This window comes from Poecilia reticulata, chromosome 11 (genome assembly GCF_904066995.2).
Source record: "Poecilia reticulata chromosome 11, P_reticulata-male-v2, whole genome shotgun sequence".
Taxonomy (NCBI): domain Eukaryota; kingdom Metazoa; phylum Chordata; class Actinopteri; order Cyprinodontiformes; family Poeciliidae; genus Poecilia; species Poecilia reticulata.
Genome location: NC_088840.1, coordinates 5,695,190 through 5,716,980, shown reverse-complemented (window position 1 = coordinate 5,716,980; position 21,791 = coordinate 5,695,190). Strand labels below are relative to the sequence as shown.

Genomic DNA, 21,791 nt, shown 5'->3' with positions numbered 1-21,791 from the left:
ATTTTAGTTGTATTTTGACATTTGGTTCTTGCAGACAGCTGGCACTGGCCATCCTTCCTCTACAGGGAGAATGTGGGTAAAAATGTGTTTCTTCGAATTGTTTGAATGAGCAGCGGTGTGTCTCCTCAGCAGGGTGGAGGAAAAAGACTCCAGGCTCTGCTTAAAGCTTGAGGAGCGTACCATGTCGACTAGGAAGGGTAAAGCTCTGAAGAGTTATGTCAAGTTAAATTTATTTCTTAACTGACAGATTAGTTTAGTTGTAATTATGTGTATGTATGGGTATGGGCATATTTCTTAAGTTAGCCAAAAACCACTAAATTCATAGTGGAATGAACACTAAGGGCGATAAAACAAGCTAACTGCTCTCATAAGTGACTTTTTTAAGGAAAGCATTTAATAATTCTTAATATTCAGGAACCAACAGAAGAGACAAATAGCGGGACAAACTTATAGCTTGAATCCTTATTATAACTGTCAGTTCAATGTTTCCTTTTGTCATTTAAATACAGGTAAACAGAAGGATTTTTTTCTTTACTAATCTTACCATCAATGCACATGCAGTAGCCATGTTTGCATAAAAAATGTAAACACTTTTCTGTAGGGGTTAAAACTTACCTCGTCACAGGAGCTCTGGAAATACTTAAAATTAAATGTTTTATTTTTCAATGTGCCGGTGTGGTGATTAAGAGATCAAAAAGTATTATTTTTTTCCCTAGCTTTTGTGTTATCTAACGAAAAGAAATGCAATTTGAGATCACTCCACTCTAGACTCTATTCTAACATCTACAGCTGAGGAGTCCAAGGTAACATCACCCCTCAGTGTTGATAATAAAAACAGCTGCAGTGAATCTCTCTCTATTTTCTTTCTTCCATGTGCACCCAAGGTTTTTCTCTTCCAGATTTCACATTCAGCCATCCAGCCAGCCATCTATCTGCTCGACCTCCGGTGAGGCCTGACCCTGTGGAAGGAATTACAGAAAAACTCTTCTGAGTGACGATGAAAGGCGAAGCTGTTTTTGAGGACGCCACATTAACGACGTGACGGGCACTAATTCATATGCGTCGATAGCGTCGAGACTCCCGGGAGCGATTAATCTTTATTAGAAGGGAGGGGCGAGGCAAAGTATAAGCATACGGAGCAGAAGACGGTACGTCAGAGTCGCTTAACCTGAATTTATCTGAATGCTTTGAAAATGTCACATTTCGGAACAAGGAGCCCTTCACCCCCACCCAGCATCGCCCTGGTTAATAGTTTATAGAACCACCTTTTGCTGCAATTGCCTGTGCAAGGCTTCTATGGTATGTCTAGACACGCACCCCAGTTTCCTACTGAAGGACAAAAACTGCTGGCTAGTGATGACTACCGAGGGTTTTAGCCGTCAAGTTGTCAACATAATGTGCTAAGTCTTAAGTGTACATGTGATGTATAAAAGGAAAAGGGTCACAGTGCTCTGCTATTAACTGTCAACATTACAGCAACTAGTTAACAATTTCCAAGTGTATCACATTTCACAGGAAAATGTTTTCATAAAAAAAGTAGAAAGGGAGAAAGAAGTAGGTCAGTTATGCTAGCTTGACTTTGACAATCTCAACATGTAGATGTGCTGCAGAATTTAGTGTGCTTCAATTCTGTTAAAAAAAAGAGGGTGACTCAAAAAGTAACTAATCTACCACTACAGTGTTCAGACCATTATTAATAATAATATGTTCTCAGTTAATACTGTAACAGACTGAATGCTCTGTTCGTGTGGGAAATGTTTGGTGTTGAATTCGGATACACTTGTGGAGCTGTTGTCAGTTAGTTGCTATGGCAACAGTTCTGTATGTAGCGTAGCGAACAATCTCGATTAATGGTCTCTTGTCTGGCCTGTTAGTCTGTTCCGCTTCTCCTGTTTCAGAGTTTTGCACAATGTGCGCATCTTTTTTATTTTTAAGCCCCTAAGGTGCAGGGCGGCCGGGAAGCGTATCGATGGGGAAAAGGCAGACTGACATAAACCTTTTAAAACAACGGAAACAATTTTTGCATTCTGATTATTGAAATTTAGAAGTGCTGTGTTGTTCTATCACCCCCGTTTCATACCGGACCACTTACAGCACAGGTGTTAACGCTATAAAATGAACGCTCTCTATTGTGGTGTCACCATGGAGGGATTTCTTTATTTCTTTATTTAAATGGGTTCATTTTTCAGAGGGATACACAGTGAGGGTGTCGTGATTTTAGCTACCAGTAGCAGGAGAACGGAGCTGCGCCAAGAAGCTAACAGAAGCTAACAAACACTGAATAGAAGAAGAGCTGCCATCAATACAGTTGCAGCCAAGCATGGTTTAATGTTACACAAGACAGTTTTACCAAGTTGTTCAAAGTCTAAACTGGCATTGTTATGCATTTAAGGTGTAAAGGTTACCTTCGGCCAAACGCCCCCCAAAGGAATCCCAGCGCCCCCCTTTTGTAAAAATGTCCGCCAGCGCCCCCTGCCGTCCTCTGAACGCCCCCTGGGGGGCGGTACCGCCCACGTTGAGAACCGCTAGTCTAGATAAATGATCAATTTTCCTAGGTTTGCTTTCGTGCCATACTCGTTCCATTAGTGATTAGACCGGATCTCTGTCAGACATACCAAGTTTTATGACATAATCCTACTTCAAACATCAACAGTACACCTTTTCTCTGACCTGTTTGCTGTGTTCCTGGTCTTCATGTTGCTCTTTGTTCAATAATCTTCTCCAACAAACCTCTGAGACCTTCACAGAACTAGTGTCAATATTCTGAAACATACCTGGACTCTGGTAGTTGGATAACTTCTGAAGGTAGTTCCTAGGTGTCATTCAGGAGTTTGAGTAAAAATCTCTTTCCTTTCAAGAATAAAGGCAAAAGAGAAAATAGACAATAATACAAGTAATAATAAAGTGATATTGTTGTGTTGTGACTACATCGTTTTAATAGTCACAATAAAACAATACTTTTACAACACTCTTTCAGTAATATTGTTTGCTTACTCTACTGTGTTCATGACTTTTCTTGTCATAGTATTATTATTCATTATTCTCTTAATAAAAATAAATCTTAGTCTGGCCGCAGTGGGACATAAATGCCACAGGTTTCCAATATTTATTTCTTCAATGATTGAAAATTTTTTTGTTGCATTGGTCTTTCACGTAAAAATCCATTGGAAAACACTTGCAGTTGTGACCCGACAAAATGTGAAAAACATCAAGGGCTATTCAAAATTTTGCAAAGCACTGGAAGCAGGTACATCCGGCTCCCTTCACGCAACTCGTACTCCAACAGACTACAAACTGAGCATAATGATGGGTGCTGAGTTGAGTTTTGTCTCTTACAACATCCCTCCTTCCTGCCTCCCAGTCTATTTCTGATCCCCACTTTATGGACTGACCTTGGACTAAGGAGAATGCTATTTTTTTTTTCTTTTCAAGTTTAATTTTGGCAACTGTCAGCATGTGTGCGTGCAGACAGGTGTCTGTGTGAGCATCCCAGCTCCCACGTACAAAAGCCTGTTGTGGTTTCTGAGGGGGTGGAGGGGGAGAGAAAAAAAAAGGAAGAAAAAGAAGAGAAGAAATAGAAACCCCTTTGAGCTTTGCTTTTTCGTGCGCAGCGTTGGAAGCTCTCGCGCTTTGTCCTGTGACGCGCTCGGAGTCTGTCAATCAATAGCCTCCAATTACAAATATAATACACCCAATTGACTCGACGGGCGAGCAGCTAGATTGCAGTGTGGAAAGCTATTAAAGGCGCGCGGCGTGCCGTGCAGAGAGCTGAGTCCCGAGAGTTGTGTGTGTGTATGGGTTGGTGTGAGTATGGGAAGAGCGGGTGGGGTGCAGACAGGGCTGAATGGAGGATGCTGTCAGGAACTAATAGCTTTGGGATGTAGTGCTGGGTTGTGTGTGTGCAGCAATCTCACCCTGTCTTTCACAGGAAGTGAGGTGGGCAGGGAGGGGAGGTGATGCGACACACGGGATGGCCTGGGATTTAAAACGAAAGATCGCCAAGTGTCATATGCATGTATGTCTCATCAAGTTTGTGAACGATCCAGCGTACGTACAATCCAACGGTACAGCCGGAGCACGCCAGCCTCGCTAAAGCAGCTAATACCCGCAGACGACCGCTACATGATAAAGTCACTTTGTGGAGATTGAGAGCCGCCTTTGCCGCAATACACCTCTGTCAGGTAGAAAACAGGTTCAGAAGAAACAAAAAAAGACTGGAGCAAGAATAGTGATAGACAGTGAGGGTGTCTGGAAGGAGGATAAAGAGGACTCTGGAGATAAAAGCATTTGAGAGACAGGTGCAATATACAGGAGGAAGAAGAGAGAACGAGGAGCGAGGAAGCAACGGACGGGGAATGATAGAAATGAAGGAAGATGGGACGAGGAAATGACAGAGAATGTGATGTAGAAACAGCGTATTGGATAGCTATTTATTCTCATATAAATATCCGCTAGCTTCTAGAGAATGATGTGAAACCTTCCAAAACGGAGAAGGGTGGTTGGGGGGGGTGAGGGGGCTTGAGGACCCGCAAAGGAGGGGAAAACGGTGAGGCGCAGATGAAAGATAATGAGCCAAAAGTTGTTTGCGTTTCTGAAATTATTGGATTCTGCCTGTGTTTATTTTCTGTTGATATCCCAGGAGCCCTCACAATCTGAGGAATCGAGCAAAGAATGCGCCGAGATGAATCCCCTCCTGGTTTAAATGCAATATTTGATATTGACCGATTTTGTTTGAGTCTGGGATTTACAGCTGGGGTACCACTACAGCAGTCAAGTCATGCTTTGCCAAAATCAAGACCTGCCGTTGAGAGGCTTTACGCAGTCTTTAAGATGCAGAGCAGGTTCACTTCAATTAAAGATTGTTCGGCCTGAGAAAAAATACCTTTGAGTGAAGCTTAAAATGAACAATTTTTCTTAAATACAATAACTGGATAGAAGTTTAACCAAAAAAAGACATATCTAGTTGTTGTATCCCTAAGGCAAGTCCAGTGTTGGCATTTTCAGTTCTAGTTTGGATTTGACCAATGCAAAGGGCCTCTCACCAACAATCCTGTTTATGATGGTTGCAGGATCTCAGTGTGTTACAGTAGAAAGGAAGGGGGTGGAGGGTGTCGGAAACTTGAGGTTCCACCCCTCATGAGGCAGGAAACTGACTTTACCCTATACAGATTGAAATATTGACCACTCAAAGCACCTTACACTAGAGCCACATTCACCCATTCGGACACATTTTTACACGTCAATGTTCAGATCGGTGCACAACTTAAGGTTGAGTGCCTTGCCAAGGGGCACATTGACATGCGAATGCGGAATCAATCCCAGAAGCTTCAGATTGCAAGACGACTAAAAATCAGTGAATGTTCAAAAAGCAGTTATGCATCGAGAATCAAGAAGCGATGATGAAGTGAGTACGCCTTTCTTTTGCAGGGGGCAGGGAAGCTGATCAGTGGCGAATCTTTAAGGCCATCCTTAAAGAGAGCCTGACCTTCTTTTGGACGAACAACCCTAAACATACAGCCAGAGCTCCTCTGTAGCGATTTAGCTCAGAGCGTACTCATGTATTGTAATCCTCTATTAAAAGCCCAGACCAAAAAACTCAATTGGTATTTAAAACTGATGTCGAAGACACAGTTCACAGATGCTCTCCACCCAGACAGACTGAGCTTGATTTATTTGGTTAAGAATTGCAAAATCAGTTCTAAATGTGTAAAGTTGTTGGAGACATATCTCCAAAGAGTTGCAGCTGTAATTGCATGAAAAGGTGGCTTTACAAAGTGTTGACTCAGAGGAGCTTGACTACAAATGAATGTCACACTTATCAGATTTTTATGAGAAAAAAATGATCAACATTCTAAAAATTAAAAAAATTTTTTATTGCTGTTTAATCTTTTGTAATCTTTAAATGTGTTCTTTCTTGACACTTTAAAATCATAACATGAAATCAAGATAAAATCCAAGAAATGTGACAAAAGGTGGTAGAGTTTTCCTTGGATGAAGACTTTAGCAAGCAACAATATTGGTTTTCAATAAGATATAAATATATATATTTTGATAATGAAAATTAATATCAGCTGAAGGGAAATTATAGATTGAACCAAATGCGTTAACTTCCATAAAAACCATTTATGGAGTGATAACAACAAACCCTGAAATCTCCAGTGTTTTTCTGGATCTTATTGTTGTCTGAATTATGGGTCTTAGACTTTTGGCAAAGCATTTCAAGACTACTTATTGTTTCATCAGAGAATGCATTTCATTCTAAAGGAAAATGAAAGAATTGACAATAAAACAACTCATCTAGCTAAACTACTTAGACTCTATTATCCTCCAGCACATTTTGGTCCTTCCACCAAGCCCCCTTTTCATTCACTGAATTAAAAACTTATAGAACAGATAATTGCATTTATGACAGATGTCAGGCTGCAGCACACACCAGAGACCTCAAAACTGTCGCTGATCTTGGACAGTAAACGGTTCTCTTGTGCAACTAGAGACCAGACACCCAAGGCTGTAGCCTTCAGAGGTAAACACAGCGGGATCCCTACAGTATAACCTCTTACATCGGATTTATTGTTTCGTGACAGCAGAACCAGAACATTTCCTCATATTTATCTTCAGCTCGTTCCCATCCCCATCACAGTATTATCTACACTGTGCTTCAATTATGTAAGAAGATACACTACATTAGGTAAACAACACTCCAGCAGTGCCCTATGCATCTGATACTGCAGCACACACTGTTTGATCTCCAGCTCGGCGAGGCTGTCACAGACTTTCTGGATATGTGTAAAAACTTCTGCAACTTGAGCGCAACAACTCTGTGACGGAACCCCAAAAGGTCACGTAACAAACTTTGCTCGTTGTCAGGGACTATTGCCTGAACACAACTTTTCGAAGTATCTGTTGAATAATAAACTGTATAAGTTTTATCGTCTTCTGGCAATAGTAGACATTGCAACAGGCCTGTAAACGGGAACTCGCCGACCTGAAAACTGTATGATGTAAAATGTTGGGGGTTCCATTGAATTTGCCTTTACTTCTGTTCAGCTTTTAAACATTAAAAAATGTTAAGCATCAACTTCTTGTTTTTCATTCTATGAATGTCATTATTAGTGTCAATCAGGGTTTCCTCCAGTGTATTATAAGCCTGGTGGGCCACCAGGCTTTGCCTTCCCACCAGTGTTGTTTATTTTAAATCGTTTTTTAAAATATACTAGACACAATGACAGTAAAGGGAGATTAAGCTAGGTTTACAGTTGACACATTGAAACAGGCACCAGGGTGTGCGCACCAATTGTGCAGACCCTGCACCTCACACGCTATTATTTACAAAATATAATTTCTGCTCATGCTTCTCCGATTACTTGTAACTTTTAGCATTTGTTAACACAAAAACACAATGAGTCACTGGTGGACTGCCCTACTACCAGGCTTAGTAGATTTTCCGGGGGAGTCCCTGGTCCATCTTCACCACACATAAGTTTACTATTATTATTATAATTTTGAACCCCTTAAAAGCCACTTTGGGCAAATAAATTCTGTTCGTTTTTTTGCTGTTTTATCCCACCACATATGTAAAAATATATATTTTAGGGGTGTCCATTGTCTCAGAAAGTTATTACACTAGAAAAACATCCAGTGGCTCGAAGATTCTTTACCGAAACACCTGTTAAAGATGTTTCTCCAAGACATGTTTTGAAACGTAATGGTGTGGAACCTGCAGTTATGCAAGCGTTACACCGGTCTGTCGTGGTAAAGAGTGAACTGAACCAAAAGACAAACCTTTGGATTTAGCTGTTCCCACCCTCATCTATGGTCATGAGCTCTTGGTAGTGACCAAATGAATGAGATTATGGTAGAAATGCTCGAAATGAGTTTCCTCCGCAGGGTGAGAAGCTTGGTCATCCGTGAGGGACTAAGAGTATCTGGATGCCTTCTGGACGCCTCCTTGGTGAGGTGTTCAGGGCACGTTCCACCTGGGGAAGACCCAGGACACACCCTAGAGACTATGTTTCCCTGCTGGCCTGGGAACACTCTGGGGTTCCCATTTATTCGATATATTCCAAGTGGCTGGTGAGAGGAGAAGTCTGAAACCTCTCTACTTTGGCTTCAAACTGATCCTGGACTAAGCTGGAAGACAATGGATGGAAGGACAAAATATGCAGCTTGAAGATGCATAGCATTGTTCACGATCAATAAAACATTAATCAGGCACCACATCCTCTCCGATCTGGGGCATTTTATTTGTATTCTGAAAATGCAGTATGCTTCCAAGAAGAAACCTGTAAAAGTCAGTGTCTGTGCGCCTATCGACTCACAGGGTCACGCTGAGTTGTGTGCTCCAGCATCCGTGCGCTGGACTGTGTGTGTGTTTGTGTCTAGTCGAGTCAAGCCCTGTGGGAAGAGATATACTCTGCGAGTGGATAGTGGGGGTATTGACAGAGGACTGCGTGAAACCCATGTAAAAGTCATTCCCTGCGTAGCCCTTACAAAAGAACCCCTGAGTGGTTACCGGCGAAAGACGGTGCTGATGCAATTATCGGAAAGCACCCTGAAAAACAATGCTTGATGTTGAAGAAGAAAAAGAATGTAAAAAGGAGAGCAGCAAAGAAAAGATTTTCGGAAACATTAATATTTTCCACTCCCCATCTTCTTTGAAAAGCGAAACGCACCCATGCTGAGATGTACACTTTCCCATGGTGAGCTCGTCTACTGTTCTTGGCTGCAAGGAAAACACATACAGTAGTTTTCACAGATTTGTTTCACTTGCTTTCATATCACGGTGAATGTAATTAGGAAAGGTGGCGATAGCTGCCAGAAATGGTAGATTAGAATATTCTGACAGACGCAGCCCAACAATTTCCAACAGAACGGTCCTGTATAAAATTTATGCTCCGTTTTTCTTGTTCCTATCAGCAAAAATCATCAATTTATCTATTTAACTTCAGTTTTGTTTACTGAAGAAGGACATTGTGCCTCTTCGGTACATTTCGAATAACACAAATGTAAGAGCATCCAATTACAGCCAGAGCTGATTTCCACTGCTTGTCATCCTGCCAGATGGTGCAGCATGAACATCCAAAATTTTATAAATAACACACACAAACCCCCCATAAAAGACATGCACATCAAGATAACATGCATCATTTAGAAATACACTGTAAATAACATTCCATGTATCTACATCTCAAATTCCAGCTATAAACTTCATACACAACTTCAAATTTATGGATAATAACCACACGTCTCTTAAGAAGATAAATTTGCACATTTACACAGGTGTGCATCAATGCACATGTCCAGACACTTAGTCATATTCGATAAATTAGAAAATGCATTCCAGTGCAGCTTGTTTGCTAGATTAAAAATACCTTCTAGCAGGGATTAAGAGACTTTCATTAAGTACACAAAGGATTTGTATAGAGCTGAATTAATATTTTAATCAAAAATGCCATGTTTACATAAGATGTAAGCATAAAAATCTTTATAATTAACAGGAATAAAGGTTTTAAAACAGAATGTGTGTTTAGATAATCTATGCGAGGAGCCTTAGTGGGCAGTGTGGTGATGCAGAAGTAAAGGGTTCAAATCCAGACCTGTTGACATGTTGTCCCTATGCATATACCATACCATACCAACTTTATTTATGAAAGACTTTATACACCGACAGGGCAAAAGTATAGAAGTTCTCTTCAGGTATTTTTATTATTATGCTTCATGTAACATCAGGACTTCATTAAAAAAATGGTTTCTTCTCTGTTTCTACCTTTTGATCTGATGGTTGAATTGGAAAAAACAAACAAACAAACAAACACAACATCACCAAAACTATACCAGTGTCCAAGAATGACTAGAGTTCTAAGTAGGGTCATAATTGTTTTCAATTACTGCCTTTCTAATTGAATTGTTTGCAATTTAAATAATTTATGTTTAATTAAGCGGTTTTCCCAGTGCAACCGGATAATGACTGGAACAGGACAGTTCGGACACGGCTCTACTCCATTCATCTAATGGCATCGTACGGTTCCTCTGGGAAAATCAGACCAAATGCCAAGTCAACCTTAATTAGACCTCAGTGTGTCTATACATTGATGGTAAAGCTGTGAAGTGTCAGGTACATGTTGCAAGGTCCATTCTGCAAGAACCGTTTCGCACCTTTGTTTTTCGTTTTTTTGTTTTTTTTTTTACAAAAAATTTAAATCAAAGCAAATCAAACTTTTTAAGAGATTAAAATAATTTCCAAGTGTCAAAATCTCGACTGTAGTTCTGCCATCAACTTTACCCACTAATAAGACCACCAACTACGTTGCCCTTAATTCTTGACCCTGAGAGGAGTTTTCCGACAGACTTGGAGGAGGGATGACTCTGACTGTCATATTATTAACTGAAAAGGCTAGCTTTGTCCCCATGGGGCTCATTTGATTGCACCGCAAGTTAGAGACTTTTCAAATGAGATAACCTACCATGACTGCACCGTGGAATTAAAAAGTAAAGGGAGACGTTGAGGAAAAGCTTGGAAACAGCGCAATTAGGGAATCTTGTATCGGCTCGAAATTCATATGTTGTACCTGACTGTAAGCACGCAAAATCAATGAAGCAAAACCGCAGCACAGCACATGCATAGAACAAATGTCCTTCTATGAGGCATGTGAAAGTGTCCTCCATATTACTGACTCAGAAGGAGTGTAATTTTATTTATTAACACAAAGAATAAAAATGGAGAGAAAAAAATATGGTCAAATAAAGTTCAAAGTGATTTATGTAGCATTACTGACAGAGCAAAATAATGTGATTGTATTAAAATCCAATGCTACACCACTTTTGTTTACATTTCATGAAGAAGGAAGTTACGCTGAATGTCGTCTTCTGGTGTTTTTTTGTTGTTTCCATCACTGGTTCTTGGTGCAGCGCCACAACAGGTAACAGGTTTTTTTAAAGGGTTTGGCTTGTTTGACACGGCACAGCTGAAAACGAAACAAATGTTGGCGTTTTCGGACCATCAGGTGAAAATCTCCCTAAAAGGAGAAAAGTGACGTTAATAAGTTAGCCATGGTTCTATGTCGTAATGCACAAAACATGCTAATTCACCTTCTCAAGATTTTACCTTTTTGTAGCCGATCTGATTGAAACGGTATGAAAGTGAACTAGATGCTAGAACGTGACTTTAAGTTTTTTAAAGTAACCAGCGAACACCATGTGATAATCAGATTTTAGAACAACTTAGAACTTGTGAGGTGTGAACAAACAACAGCCTGCAAAGCGCCGAACATTTGATTTGAGTAGCAGCTCGTAAATAAGCCATGAAAATAAGAAGAGGGTGGGAGAATTAATTCAGCCTCAGCCTCTCACCATCAATCACGCTATGCGTTTTCTTAATTTAAGCAGTCTTTTCAATATTGCTAATTATAATTTATTGCACAGCCGGCGAAGAAACGGTAAAGGATGACAGCAAATAACATAAAATGGTTTGGATTTTTCTTAAATGGACGTTGTCAGCTCTTGATAATGATTTTGTGAGTAATAAAGCTGGAAAGCAGTATTTGCCAACTAGCCTTTATTCTTCGTCGCTGTGTATGTGTGAAAGACTTAACGACCACAGCATGTTAACCAATAAAGTAAAACAGTAAGAGAGAGGGGTGGGGGGAGATGTATTGCTGTTATCATAGCAAAATAGAGAATAAGACAAGAAAGAACAATTTTGTTAATTTTAAGTGCTTATTGTAGCGCAGGAGAGTTTTCATTGCATAAGATATTTTAAAAACATTTTCATATTCCCAAAGAGGGTTATTTTTAATAGAAAAAGCTCAAACTGCTGAATTAAAGATGCAAAACAGAAAAGACAGCAATGTTGTCATTGTAATGCAAAACTATGCAGCGTTAAAGCAGGCTGTGAACTCTTCTATCCAACTCAAGACAGCTCCGAGTGAAGCAATGAAACAATAGAAACTACAGAACAAATGCTTTAATTCTCTTTGATACATGAAGTTATTCAAAGGAAGACCAAAATACAGCTCTTAGAAATAAGAATATATATAACAATATATTCTTATAAGCATGAAAAAAAAAAAAAAAACGAGAACCGGCAAGAGCAAACAACCATACATGCTCTGACAGGGGAGTAGCAGCAGGTGGGTTAATAAGAAGCATAAGGGGGTGAGATAACATTCAGAAAGAAGATCAGGAAAGCTGAGACCAATAAAGAAATACCACAGAGAGAATCTAATCCTACAAGAACAAAGAACAGAATATATAGAGAAAACAAAAGTTGCATGAAACTGGTCATCTTGACCTTGGCTATGTTTCTTCTTTGGCAGCCAGAAATTAGAAGAAATACTGTATATGTGGATATTCTATAAAAGGAATTATGACTATTTTTACTCTGATGAATATCAACAATTGGGAGTTTGCTCCAAGTAATTTTGGTTTGACAAATGCAAATAATAAAACTGACGTATTTTTCAGTCATTACAGATATAGCTTCAAACTTCTGAAAGATGGGAATTAATTGTTTTCCGTAAAATCCCGTCTTGTTAGACTCTGTACGGTGTGTCGTCTCATCATTAGGCCCCTACCAGGAAGTCTTTGGTAGAATTTGCTGTCAGTGCCCAATAATGAGTCCGCTGATGCATCACAGGCTGTTCAAAGAAAAAACGCACAAAATGGAATCTGCATAACTTAGAAATGACTCAGTAGTGGGAGAGAGAGAGAATATGTTCCTCATAACATTTTCTGTTTGGCAATATTTCAAAACATCAGATTAGCCTGACAGTGAATGAAAGCGCAGCCGGCGAATTCGTCCTCTCGCCATGATTTTGGACGATGTTGTCATCCAAACTCACTTACGAGTTGGGAAACAGCCTTTTCTTTATTTTTCAGAGTTAGATTTTCAGATCGTGTCGTGGGATAATCCTGGTTAGGAAGTAAAGGTTTTGGGGAAAGGGGAGCTGTTCTGCTGAGTCAGCATATTTTGCTCAGATTTCACAGCTTTGTGCAGGAGAGATAGATTGAGGCTGTGGCAAAGTGTGAGTTCTGCTGATGTTTCTGATTCCCATCGATGCGCTGGGGCACAATGGATAATTTAAAGCCTTGCAGTTTCTCGGATTTCCATTTTTGTTCAAAGTATGGGCCCACTTCCTGCACGAAGATCATTCCAGTAATTTGGTCCATTTCAACAGACAGGAAGTCATTTCTCCATTGAGGGAAATGACTTCCCCAATGGCTTTAATTCACCGGGATGAATTAAAGCCGGTGATCCAGACTCTTCAGCCGATAGCTGAAAAACAATAACTTGAAAAACGCAAGTCTCATGTTAGCATTTGTAACTTTTCCAGCTGAGTCTTCCATATCCACACTTTTTCCAATATTTCAAATTAAAATCAGCCTTTATTGTAAAAGTAAACGAAGGAAGATTAGATGACATTTATTTGCTAATTATGGTGGTTTTCAAAGTAAGCAGGACAAACTAAAAGTCTTATAGGTAACATTTACAATCAGTGTTTCAAGGGCTTCGTAAAGAACGTACGAACTCTTCCCGTGAATAATAAGGTTCTGGTAACTGGCAGAGTAAGTACATGTAGTAACATACATGTAGGCTACATGTCTGTCATAGCTTGTATTAGCTAAAAGCTACATTACCTAAGCCAATTTTCCTAGTTCTAAAGTAACTACTGTAGTAAATATCAATATCTATCTTAGTATCTTACCAGAAATGAATATAGTTATGAATATATAGTTTACCGTAATATAAAGTGGTCGAAGATTCTTTACGTTTTTGATAGTTGATATTGCTAAGCTAGATTCGCTCAAGTCCATCATTTGAGGTCATTCGTACATCCTGATTTTCAGGATGTGGTGAAAACTGCGCTTTGCTGAACCGTCTGCATGTTTAGAAAATCCGTTTGGCCTACATTACATAACCATAAAAAAAATTATAAAATATTTCTTGAAAGTCACACTTAAAGAAATGTCTAATGTGTTTCTGACCTTCCAAGATGGCCTTCAGCTACAAAGTTCATGAAAGTGTTACGTAAAATATAAACTATGTATAAAAAGAAACACAATACAAAGGTTCCAGGCGGAACTTATGTGTCGGGAAAAAAAGAAAATGCTATTAATTGTGCTATTTAATAAATCTATGTAATTTAATCTAAATTCACGAGTTAAAGTCCAGGCTTTAATTGTAATGCGTCTTCTTTTTTCTACTACATCTAACCCCTAAACCATGAGCACAACGACAACAGAAAAATGTAAAATATCTTAAAATCAGGACATGAAGTCAACACATTTGCTCCTCCATTCCTATTTCATTTCCTACCTCCACCTCCCAGCGTGACTGTCCATCCCAGAAGAGCGGGAACGTGTGAAGTGTGCGGCGAATGCAGATGGGCTGAGGAAACGAAGTGCTTCCCTGCCGGTCTGTGTGGCCTTGTCAGTGGCTGTGCCGAGTGGCTCTGACATGTCCTCTGGCCCGGCCCATCAATTATAGACGAAAGCAGGTGCCAAAGAGCGGCGACTCCGAACGCACGACGTATCACTCACCGAAGGAGTAGGGCCTCCGGTGAGCATCTAGCGCGTTGTATGTTCGAATAAACAACGACCTCAACTCTTCGGAGCCGTTGGATGTTTCATATTGACGGCATCGGTTAGGAAATCGGTCAGATGAAGAGCTTTTGGTCGTCAATTTCTTCATTTTCGTCAACGGCCAATTGTCAAAGCATCAGTCAATTGGTTTAAAAGCTGCGTGCTCTATTCACAGAGACTCATTAATCACAGAAGAGGCTGCGTCGTGTCAGTAAAAAAACAAACAAAAAAAAAGCCCGTGGCGACGATGGGAAGCATAAAACTTTCCCTTTCCCTTGAATTTGAGCTGAGAGCAGAATGAAGGTGGTAAACTTAATGAGTGTTTGTGTGCGCGTGCGCGCCATTAAAAGAATGACTCCGTCGCAATAAACATCACGTGAGCTTTAAAAGCCTCCTCCTCGCTCATCAGCATTGTTTTTATGGAGATGTGAGCATTAGACACACCCAGGGAACACACTCCAGCTGTGCATGTTCTTTTTTCTCCCCTTCTTCCCCCAGCTGACAGTATATCGATCTGCCTCTTGTTATATTATAACATTTCTCACTGTGTTATTCACACCATTAGACAGAAAATAGCACCATTGTGAGTTGTGCATCATTTCTGTGCCTGGAGCGTTAACAGCTGTCCAGATTTATTTCTTAAAATTAACATTTTCAGCAGTTTCGTCGGCATCAGTTCGTAGCAAAGACGACAGAGCGACAAGGAGCTGTTGAAGCTAAGCGTCAAATACCTCAACAACATAACTTTTAATTATTGTTTTAATAGTCGTCATACCAGAAGGTAGGCAGCGGGATCACAAAAGATGAATCGTCTAATTGTAGCTCAGGCTGCACATTTAGATAGCTGTGTGAAGCTGACACCCCATCCATGTCAAAAAATACAGCAAATAGTCTGAATGGTTAGTGCTCCGTTTGTGCAGTTTTGGTTTCTGAGATATTAAAAATGATTTTTTAGGTCATCCAGAGTTCACCATCCCCCATATTGCTCCAAAACAAACCAAATAGGGCTAGTTCGTTAGTGTTCCGTTTGTGCAGGCTTGTGCCGTTAAAATTTTCGTTTGTGCAGCTTTTGTTTTCGAGATATTAAAAGTTATCATTTTGGCCGATGACATCACCGTACCCCCACTAGGGTGAATTTTACTATAACTGCATTGATTATGTCACAACTTATGCTGTAGTCCCTTTTCTACAAAAATATAGCAACCTCAATTGCATAAAAACAACACCGAAAACAAGACTTACGTGACAGGAATGTGCTGGAAGACAACCAACGAAGAACTAAAACAGAAAGGATAGCCTGCAGCAGGTGAATTAATTGTCCCCTAATTGGGTGAATGTGATCGGCTGAATCTTAAACTCTGAAAGCGCCAAATAAATTAAAATCAGATGTAGTCATTTGTATAATATAATCCTGGGGTGACATTGTGGTCCACACTACATACCAGTTGGTGGCGGCGACGTAACAGCGGCAAAGCAAAAATTTTGATGTTTGGAGCAAAATGGATGCGGCTGATGACGTCATCCGCAAAAATTATGACTTTTAATATCTCAGAAACTAAAGCTGCACAAACGACAGTTTTAACGGCACAAACCTGCACAAACAGAGCACTAACGAACTAGCCCACTTTGGTTTGTTTTGGAGCGAGATGGGGGGACGGTGACGTCATCGGCCAAAGTTATAATTTTTAATATCTCACAAACCAAAACTGCACAAACGATAGTTTTAACGGCACAAACCTGCGCAAACGGAACACTAACGAACTAGCCCTATTTGGTTTGTTTTGGAGCAATATGGGGGGATGGTGAACTCTGGATGACCTTAAAAATTATTTTTAATATCTCAAGAAACCAAACCTGCACAAACGGAGCACTAACCATTCAGACTATTTGCTGGATTTTTTCACATGGGTGGTGTGTCAGCTTCACACAGCTCATTTAGATGCTTTAAAAGGCCAAATTTGCAAAATGTTTCTGCACTTTATATTCACACATTAGATGCTCCATCTTTAACAAACTAATAGAACAAGCTGTAAACGTTTAAATCATAATTTAAACACCTTTTCATTAAAATCATAGTTCCTGAAAGCATAAATCAAGCTCAGAGAAAGGAGGACAACTACATTCTCTTCTCCTCGCATGGACATGCAAGAACACCTCATTGTTCCAGTAAAAATGCAAGGTCAGGATTGCATTTTTAAATCAATAAGATGTGTTTGATGCACAACTGCACTATACATGACACTGGAGTAATTCATCTCCTTAAATGTTTAAATTCAAATGGCAGTGACAGGTGTTTTGGCGCTGCTTTGAGATTTTGTGCCAATTTCAGAAACCTTCTGCATCAACGCTAAGGCTCACATAATTTAATACTTCACTAAAAAAAGAAAATGTGTTGAGCAACGGGTCCAGTTGTTATTGCAACTCAGAAATGAACATAATAAATTAAATAACTTGCAGGTTAAGAACCCAATGAGTGAGTGCACAATGCAATTCATCTTTCATTGCGTTGGAAATAAAGGTCAATTTCTTGCCACATCCTGCTTCACTGGAACTAGATAAACACATCTCTCACATTCAGAATCCTGCTTTTTTTAAATACATATTTTTCATCAGGAGAATAAACTGTATAGACCACTCATCCAATGTTTTCTTCAGAACATCTCTATTTTCTTAATTGCTTCAAGAATTAATATGGGAAGGTCTAGATATAAATTAACTCAGACGTGTGCAAACCTTTTGCCATGATGGTCAAAACTGTCCAGTTGAAAGTTCTGGAAGGTCACAAAAAAATGCATACTTTTTCCCCCCTTCATCTTAAATAAACTATTTAGATGAAATTAAAGTCTGCTTGCTAAAGAAACTGGAGCTTTAAGTCATGTTTATCTGAATATGCTCATACAGTTTCCCAAATTTTAGGGACGATTGTCCAGGAAAAAAATAATCTTGAAAATATATCAGGAACTGTATGTGAGTCACGCTTCAAACATACCTGTTGTTTTCAGCCAAGTTTAATTAATGTGTCCATTCATTAGGTTACAAGAAAACAATCAATTTCACAGTGGTTTGAAAGGCTAATAAATAGATTCATAAATACAAAAATGATGGATATGACATTTGTAATTTCAGTATGCTTTAATGAGTTTTATAAACCCAGGATATAGTTGCAGTTATAGTTTTTTCACTTTAGTTACTGTTTTTAATTGTTTCAGTTACCAAAACTGTTTTCTCAATTTCTTTCTTCATCATTTTGTTTGTTTTAGTTAACTTTAATAACTTTGCTTAGTTTTCATATGTTATGCCTGGTCAATTCTAATATTTCTTCCATGAATAAACACTCATAAATCGTGCCTGCTTTACATTTCCACTAGAGTTCATTATGCCATTTAAAATCCACAAAGGTTGTTACAAAACCTGGAGAGTTCAGACTGTGTTCAGAAAAAAAAACAACAACTTGTGATTCATCTTCTAAGCGAGTCTGCATTAACGTGATTTTACTCTCTGTAGTTGTGCTTTGTGCTAGGCTTTCCGCTGCAGCTGTTATTGCAGCAGTAAGTGAAGGCTGGATGATAATTGTTGTGGACACGATGAAATGGACAACAGAGTGCTGAGTGGCTCTGAGCTTGTATAGACCTAAGTGGCTGTGGTGGCTCAGCAAAGTGCTTGTGGAAGCACAGGGGAACCGTACCCATCTCCTGTTTCCCCCCGCTCCTCGAACGCAGCACGGTTACTCTCCTTCATTAATTCATACACACCGTCCCTCTCTTCCCCCTCCACTAGTAATTTCCATTTACCATAAATTTCCCTTTTTGCCACATTCATTCCTTCTGCCTTTTATTTCCCCGCCTCCATTTTGCGACCGGAGGCAGGCTTTTTTTTGTCGTAGAGCCCTGATTCATTTTCTCCCCGTCCTTTTCGCGATCTGTCTTGGCCTCTTCTCGACAAAGTGAAAGCAGCCCGATGCTGCACCTTCTCCACTCTTATCTCCTCGTTGTCCTATCAGTCTCCATCAGGGCCGACTGCTGCCACTTCAGACTCTTCTGTCCATGCATCTCCTTCCTTATTCTCTTCTTCCCCTTCCTGGACGCACTTCGCTCAGCCTTTCTTCATCCGCCTTTGTTCTGGTGAACAGGCTATGATGACAGAGGGACCAGGGGGTAAACACAGGTGAGGTGTGGAGTATTTTATTGGCCACATATCAAAATTCGGTTTCCGAAGCTGGAGCTGAACCCACAGCTTTAAGATTGCAAGATGTCTGATCTAATCACTGAGCTGAGAAACATCATTTTAAAGCAACAGTATCATGTAAAATCGACTTTTTTGATCTTTACATTGTGTTTTCGTCATTCCCTCATCAAAAACAGACCTGGTGTGTTGCCTTGAGTTTTTCATGGATGTTTGAGAAATCCTTCAATCTCCCGTGGCAACCATTCAGCTGTGCCAATTAGCAAACACCTGATGGGACTGTGATATGCTGAGCTCATGACAGGAGCTACTTCTCAGTGAAAACGCTGGTTAATGGAGGAACCATGTTGTGATGGCTTCCTGAAGGCGAAGTTTCTTTAAGTGACAGAGGCCCAATTTCAAGACGTTAATTACAAAGTTACATGTCTGTTAGTCATATTTGCCCCTGCAAGTTAAAAGGATCCAAGATTAGTTGAACAATTTGGCCTAAATATGTAGTAATTTTCATATTAATTAAAAAAAATGTTTATGATACATAAAAAGTCATAATTACTTCAAGAATATTGCATCTTTTGTTGTATTTTTCACCCCTGGGGGTCGCCATTTTTTCACCTGCGCAACGGATGATGGGTTGGCGACGCCATTTGGTCCTTCCACATTAGAGCGTTCATAGGACCAGCAGGAAGGGATTTTACATAGCTGTTTTTTTTTTTTTTATGACATCGCGTTTGACTGTAAATTTAGATCATGCCCCACTACCTTCGGATGTAATTTCAAAACTGCAAAAGAACGAAACAGTTTTGTTTCGTTCTTTTGCTTCTCCCAGGAAAAAAGGAGAACACAAAGGGAAATAGCTTTATCATGTAATAAAAAAGAAGATATAGCTGAACACTATAATAAATTCATCCAAAATGCATTCAGAGAGAGATTCAAACCTAATGTAATTACAAATAAAAGCAGAAAAAAATAAATATATATATATATAGGGCCTATTTTGTTTTTTTTCTTTTCATTACACATGCATTTTCATTAAGAAATGAATACATTTTGACTTGCCTTTTCCTTTCCATGAGTTCTATAAAGGTAGTGAAAACTTAAGTGGAGTCGCCCTTTAGCCGCTTCCTGAAACAGAAGCTGCAATCGGAAGCCAATTTCAGTTTCATGTTTAAATTATTATTATTGCTAATATTATTTAAGATGGCAACATTGTATGCATATTAACAATACAACCATGTTTATTGCAGCTGTCATCAAATACAAATGCTGAAACACAAACCTTTGTCAGCACATCAGACGCGGCGATACGGTGGCCAGAAGATGCATTTCACTCTATAAAAATTGACCATATGTAGGGTGACAGGCCGCTGGAAAATCAACATGAGGTTGGCTGTCAATCACTGCATTTGTTTCTTTCTGATACAGAATCTTGGAAGAATATTACCATGGAAATACCCTATTCACAATACACAGCATGTTTGGAGTCTTCTCAAAATTCTCAGGATACAGAAGCCTCAAATGACATGCATGGAAAAGAGAGCCAGTTTAAAAAGATGCTAACATATTGTTTACAGTGTGGCTAATTAATTATTATGGAGGACACAAAAGAGCTACAAAATGAGAGATTCGGGCTAACACTGGAACTGACATGTATGAACGGCTGTACGTTCTCAGCCTACACTGAGAGGCACCAAAGGAGCGAGAAACCTTCTTCTCACAGCACCAATATTCTTCAGTGGAATCCACTTTTCAAAATTTGATCGATTCTGTAATAACAAACCTCAAATCAATTTGTCAAGATACATATTCGAAACTAAGGAAGAACTTTGTGTTCCCTGTAATTGAAAAAGCACAAAAGATGGAACAGGGTGAATTACTGACCACCAAAAAATCTGAGGTTGTTCTTTGTGGAGAGGGACGATGCGACTCTCCCGGCCGCTCGGCCAAATACTGCACACATACATTTTTTATTTACTTTAAATTAGCCGCACACAAGTTTCAAGCTCCAACGCAATGGAGATTAAAGGCTTTAAGGAGGCTCTGAACAACACAGAGTAAAATGAAGTGAAGGTCACGACTGTTTGCAGACAGACAGACATCCACATCCCGAGAAATGCCATGAATTTCATCCTTGACGTGGCTAAAGGGGTGTCCAAATAAGTGTCTGCTGCAGCAAAATGGAAGTCATGTGAAGACCTTGCAGAGTGGATTTGTTCATTATAAATCATTTATGGTGAAGTACACAGATTTGTGGATGCAATGCAGAAATGCTGAAGGCAAAGTGTGTGTCGCTGATACACCATGTGACCAATCGACACGACTGACCAGGAAACAAACACTGTCATGAAAATGCTCTTTATCTGGGTTGGCATCTCCAATCGCAGCCACACAAACACCGTCTTCTTCAACCAACTCCATCCTCTTCCTCCGTTATATCCGCTTCATCTTCATTGCCACTTACGAGCAGCACATTAACATCGATTTCAACGCGCTCTGGTTCAAACTGAGAGTAACGCTACTCGTACCTGTTTTGGGGCTGGATAGAAATAGAGCGGTTGAACCGTTACACGTCATTTACCCAGAATACATTGCAGCGTAAGAAAAATGGTAACGTCTGTGTTTTTTAAATTTATAAAACTTAAACAGCTGACAATATTTCTAGTGTATTTTTTTTTTACATAAATGATTCTCTTAATAAAGTCTACTGTTAGAACTAATAGTAGTTCCCTTTAATGAGTCTGCAGGATCACCGTTCAAAGGCATTTGATACGATAACGTACGTAATTTAATCTACACCATAGCCAAGCCACAAAGTCTCTCTAGTGCAAAAAATCCATTAAAAAAATCACACAAATAAAACAAAGGTGCTCTAAATGTAGCTGATAATAGTGATCTTCATAATTTCAGTCATTACATAATTAGCTTTGAGCTTTACAGCTGTCTACTTTCACGCAAAACCATTTATTTGCTTCCGTCTGTTGGATGATAATGCAAAAAATGTTGGGTATTTGTTGCAAGCTCTAAAATATGTT

The 21,791-nt window shown here is 39.6% G+C and overlaps 1 long non-coding RNA gene across 1 annotated transcript; it reads right to left on the bottom strand.

The window, feature by feature from the left end:
- Positions 1-9,680: 9,680 nt before the first annotated feature.
- On the bottom strand, positions 9,681-15,147 carry LOC145553916 (uncharacterized). Its single transcript, XR_014089955.1, has 2 exons — positions 14,315-15,147; positions 9,681-11,015 (listed from the first exon to the last, which is right to left on the bottom strand). It is a non-coding gene; the product is annotated as an uncharacterized LOC145553916 (long non-coding RNA).
- Between the last annotated feature and the right edge of the window lie 6,644 nt (positions 15,148-21,791).